Below are 6,000 nucleotides of genomic sequence, written 5' to 3'. Positions count from 1 at the left end.
AGTAGCTGCTGTAGCTGTAGAGAAAGAAGAGAAGTGGTCAGTTCTCCCTGGGGAAACAGTGGATGATGCCCAGCCCCGTCGCGATGTGAGGGCGACCGTGCCCTGCACCGTGAGAGCCGCTGTGCTTGCACAGATGTCGTGGTTGGCATGTCCGCTCTGCCCCGGAGTGGGAGCTGCCCCGAGACCGCACCCATGCCCCCCCGTGCCATGTATAGTGCGTCCGGGGCGGAGTGTTACACTGAGGGATGCTTAAGCCTGAATTTGCAATCTGATTATTATGAATTAATTAATTAAACCTCAGTGGAAGTTGCAGATACAACCAAACCTCATCTATCATAGGTGTTTGTTGATTAATGTGCCGCAGAGAAATAAAAACGTACGCAGTTTAAAAGGGCCAAACCATATATTGTAAGAGTTGTAAAGGGTACAACAAGGAACTAGGTAAACACTCTTAATACCCCCAGCCCAAGAAGAAATGAGAGGATAGAAAAGTCCCCCACAGACACAAGGTATGACACAGACAATAATTACAGTTCCAGTCGCCGACGATGGACGGTGATGCTCCTGTCTCTCAAGCCTTTGGCTAATTAAAGCCTGTAGCGAGAGACACGGAGGCGATCCCTCGCAGCGATGTCCTCTGCGGTGCTCTCGATGCAGCGATGTCCTCTGCGGTGTTCCTTCTGAGCCCTTGGTGAGGAACAGAGAGGCGGTCCCTCGTAGACCCTGGGGACGGGTGTGATGCAGGCAGGTGGTGAAGTCCTCCTCCGGGACCTTCCGCTCCTGGACGCAGGATTCACTGCTGGTAAGTTGCCTGGCGCTGTCTTCAGGTGGATTCCGCTCTTCAGCTGGAACCGGCGATAGACGAGCTACTCCTGTACCCAGACTGGATACACAAAATCCCTAACTAAACTAACACGACGCCTCCCGTCACGAACAAGTACCCGGCCGCTGGTGCAGTGAACCGACGCACTAATCCTAACAGAGAGACTCAATGACGAACCTCTAACTAACCTAGCTACCTAATGAACAAGGACGGGGACAGGGTGGACTGCTACAGAAGCAAAGAAGCAGAGAAGCGAACAGAGCGGGAATGCTGACCAGAACCTGAGTAGTCTCTCCCCGTGAATGTTTATGAGCTGTAACTTGAAACTCATTGGACCTCATCTGGGTAAACAAGGGCCTCTGATTGGGTGTCTGCATAGACAGCTTCTAACTGTCTGGGGTGAGTGTACTGTGTGCAACAGCACGTGGTGACATGTGCAGCTACTTGCGTGCTATGTGCAGCAGAAGCTAGGACCATCTTTTTGCCGACAGCTTGCATCAACTGCCCAGATCCCTTCAGGAGTCTTCTCTTTAACTTCTTTAAACGATTACAGTAATTCGCATGGAGAGATGATATTGGACACTGCCTGATCTGGTATAGGACACTCGTGCATGTCTGTAGCCTGGACAGGCTGACAAAGTATTGCTGGCGGGTTGGATTGACTAGTTGATGGTTCCACCTTGATGTCGTGGGTCATCAATGTCAATGTCCATTGAGCCAATCGAGGATGGCTGACTCGTCCGTTGTTAGCTTTTCCTGAGATAATATAACGAACCGGTGTATGGCTCGTTTTCAGTACAATGGGTGCACTTCCAATTAGGTACTCCCAATGCTGGAGTGACCATGTAAGGGCCAAGACTTCCTTTTCACATGATGTGAACTGTCTCTCAACGTTACTCAGGGATCGAGAGCCATAAGCTACTGGTTTCAAGGTAGTCCCATTATGTTGCATCAGGATTGCTCCGATTGCCTCTTTTCCGGTGGTAATTCTGAGATGAAATTCTCGGTTAGGGTCAGGGTAAGCCAAGGCTGGTGCTTTTATGAGCGCTGTCTTAAGCGTGGCGAAAGCTTCTGATTGCTCAGTACCCCAACTCCATTGCTGCGTTTTCTTTAACAATTTATATAAGGGTCGTGCGAGGCTCCCAAAATCTTTGATCAAATCTCGACAAAAACCAATTAAGCCGAGAAACATCCGAAGGCTGTGGACATCCGTAGGTGCTTGTAACTTGGATATCAGCTCAACTCTTTCTTATCAGGAGTACGGCCTTCATGTCCCAGACGGACGCCTAGGTAGGTGACCTCATTCTTTAACAGCTGGGCCTTTTCAGGGTTGATAACATATCCAGCTTTCGTTAAGACATCTAATACTTCGTTCAGTGCAGCAAAGTGAGTTTCTCTGTCAGGTGTGGCTATCAGAATGTCATCCACGTAGCTGATGATATTCTTAGAATGTACCAGTCCTTTCCACAATCTGGATACCACACGATGGCATATGGTGGGAGCGTTGTGAAATCCCTGTGGCAGCCGTGTAAAAGTATATTGTTGATCCCTGTAAGTAAAGGCGAACTTATGCCAGCTGCTTGGATGTAATCCAATAGAGAAGAAAGCATTAGAGATGTCGATGACGGAAAACCACCGTGCTCCGTTTGCGCTCTGCGCCATGATCTCAGGATACTTGGCAACCACAGGAGCCATCCTGGGAGTAACTTTGTTCACCCCACGGTAATCCACTGTGAGTCTCCATGTCTTTCCGTCAGCTTTCTTTACTGGCCATATCGGGGAATTACACGGACATGTTGTCTTTATCAGCACATCCTGGCTCAACAATGCTCGTATGGTTTCGTTGATAACATCTTGTGCTTCTTGTGGAAATCGGTATTGTTGCATGGGTCGAGGATCAGGACCAGGAACTTCTTCTGTCTCCGTTGTTTTGCCGCAGCTTAACTTGCGTGATGCAAACACTGATCGATGTTGATTCACAATGTCCATCACATCAGATTCCCATCTAGGCAACTTCAGGTCTTCTGATGCCTTTACTGCACCTAAGCGATGAATTGCTGAAATAACGTCGCCTGCACACAGCTGGTCTGGAGCTTTGTAGATCCGCTTGTTGACAAGATCAATGATCAGTCCCAATCTTTTGATCATGTCTGATCCCATGATGCCAACACCATCCATATCTTGTAGACCGATCTGCATGGTCACCTTTTCTTCACCAAGCTTGCACTTGATGTTGTTGATGAATGGTACCATCAATGTCTTCCCGTTCTACGATTGTAAGGATTTGACACAAGAATAGTTGGGAGGGGGGGCAGGAGTGGGAGGAGGGACAGCAGTTGCGGGGGCAGCAGGCGCAGGACCAGCACGGGGCACCATGCTCTGCAGCAGGACCTGCAAGTTTGTGCTCAGCCCTCAGACCTCAGCCAGGAGCTCGTGGCGGACCTGCAGGTCTTCCCTCATCCACGACCGTAGTGTGCGGTGCACGGCTCGCAGGGCCCCAAGGTGCTGGTCCCAGTATTCCTGCTCCGTGCTGGCGGTCCGGAGCAGGCCGCGGGTGCGGGAGCATGTCCCGGGCGGGGTGGTGCGCCCTGCACAAGCAGCTGGTGCAGCTGTAGAGAAAGAAGAGAAGTGGTCAGTTCTCCCTGGGGATGCAGAGGATGATGCCCAGCCCCCTCCCCAACTCCGCAACGTGAGGGTGACCATGTCCTGCACCGTCACAGCCGCTGTGCTTGTACAGAGGCCATGGTCGGGATGTCTGGCTCTCCCCGGGACTGGGAGCTGCCCCAAGACCGCACCCATGTCCCTGTGCCATGTATAGTGTGGCCGGGGCGGCGGGGGGGAGGGGGAGATGTCCCCTGCCTCCGTGTAGAGGGGACATGTGAAGGGAAATCATCTTGCTGGGTCCTGCCCCGGGGTCGGGAGCGTGTCACGTCTCTTTGCACAAGCACGTGCCTATTGGGCCATGGCCCCTGGGTGTCACGCAGCTGGAGCCACCTGCCCAAGGGTGGCATGGCACGTGCTCGCACATGCACAGGTGTCTGCGTGATGCGTGGAAGGCATGGCCCACGCGCGCGGTCTCTGGTCTCCCTGCCACCTCCCCCCCCGAACTACTTAATTCAAACTACTTACCCGGTACGGTCTCCCTGGATGACACTGCTGGCGGTGACCCTTCTGGTGTGCCCAGGTCAGGGCCCTCTGGTCCCGGCTCGATGTCCCCTGGGCTGGCACGGACCGCCCCTCCCCCCAAGAGTTGGTGGAGGGCGGGGAAGTAGGGGCAGGTGTCATCCCCTGCAGCGGCGCCGCCTCTTGTGGCCCTGGCGTACCCCTGCCGCAGCTGCTTCACCTTAATGTGCACCTGCTCCTGGGTGCGCCTGTGTCCCCTGCTGGCCATGGCGGCTGCTATGCGCCCATAGACGGCCGCATTCCTCCTCCTAGTGCGGAGATCATGGACGTTGGGGGCCTGCCCCCAAACCTCAATGAGGTCCATGACCTCCGCACTAGACCAGGAGGCCGTGCGCCGTCTACGGCCCCTGGCTGGCCCCTGGGTGCTTGGGGCTGGGCAGGGGACATCTCACTGGCACTGGCCGCCTGACTCATCCTGCAGCCACTGGTTCGGGGCAGAGACTGCTGGCAGGGCTGGCTGACTCTAGTGCCGTCTGGCCAGCGTCTACCCCTTTAAGGGCCCGGGGCTGGGGGAGAGGAGAAGAGTTTTCCTGGTTGTGCCCAGAGAGGCCACCAGGGGGAACCTGGGGAGGGCTAGCCTCCCACTCGTTCGAACTAAAGGGCTACACAGCCCTTAATTCGAACTAGCTAGTTCGAACTAGGCTTAATCCTCGTAAAATGAGGTTTACCTAGTTCGAACTAAGCGCTCCGTTAGTTTGAATTAAGTTCGAACTAACGGAGCGCTAGTGTAGCGCCTAGGAAAATTAGTTCGAACTATCGTCCGTTAGTTCGAACTAACTTTGTAGTGTAGACATACCCTAGGTGAGGCCATGGGGCTTTGGAACGAAAACCGGGAGGTAAATTTCTTGGGACAGATGGAACGGTGACACCACCTTGGGGAGAAAATCTGGGTGAGGACGGAGTCTCACGTTATTCTCCGAGAACACCTGGTAGGGCAGGTGTCATGGGGTGCCCTGGTCACGTCACCCACCCCCCTACTCCGCTTCCGTTTTCCTCCCGTCCGGCCCTCCCCCCCCCCACCGGATCGTGAGGTTCTACCACTCCCTGGTTGTCTAGGTGATACCCCGAGTGGGGAGGTGAGGGGGCTCTGGGCCCCCCCTCTCTCCAGATCCCAGCCCAGGGCCCTAAGGTGGGGGAGAATATCCTTTCCTTTCACCTGGCTGAGGGGGTTACAGGCTCCTGTTTTGCACCCACCCTGGGCTACTTCCTCATCCCTGCTCACCAGGGTGCTTCGTGTGCTGCTTCCTTGAGGCCCTGAGCCCCCTCATCCAGTGCTCTGGCTGGCCTCCCTTGTCCAAGTGCCTCTGCTGCCCTTATATTGTGTAGGGCGCCGCCCCTCTCTTCTAGGGTGCCTGCGTCCACCAGGGCGACTCCTCCCCTCTTCCTGCCGCCCCCACTCCCAGCGTCCTTCCCCATGCCGACATCGGCGAGTGTTGGGGCCTCCCCTGGGGCGCCAGCGGGGGCGCCGGCCCCGCCGCTGTCTGTGGCGCACGCTTCCCACCGCCGCAGTCCCTCCCGGGGCAGAGGAAGCCTCCCCCGATACGTTAGCGGGAGCGCTGGCCAAGAATGGACGGGACAGGTGCACAGGATGGGTGCACCCCCCTTCTGGACGCCCAGTGCATAAACTGCTGACACTTGGCTGCTTAGGACGCCTGGTGGATGGCTTCCTGCTACCTAGGAGCACCATCTGCACTTTCTGGGAACATTCCCTTTCTGGCTGTGTCAGCCACGGATAAACCAGGCCGTCAGGTGGAGAGAGCTGAGATTCGGGTGAATCGTGAGCCCCCTCGTTCCAGGGCTGGGTCAGGAGATCCTGATCCGACGGGAGCATTATAGGCTCCTCGCTCAGCCTCTCGGTGGCCCAGGCAGTTCTGGTTCCCTATTCTGGTGGATATGTATCAGGATGACCGTGGACCTGAACATCTTGATCCTGGTCAGAGCCCTGGGAATTAGGGGAAACTGGAAATGCATGGAGGATGCTGGCCAGCCACGGC

Source organism: Pelodiscus sinensis, chromosome 1 (genome assembly GCF_052426305.1).
Source record: "Pelodiscus sinensis isolate ZL-2025 chromosome 1, ASM5242630v1, whole genome shotgun sequence".
Taxonomy (NCBI): domain Eukaryota; kingdom Metazoa; phylum Chordata; order Testudines; family Trionychidae; genus Pelodiscus; species Pelodiscus sinensis.
Note: the sequence above shows the minus strand (reverse complement) of the source record.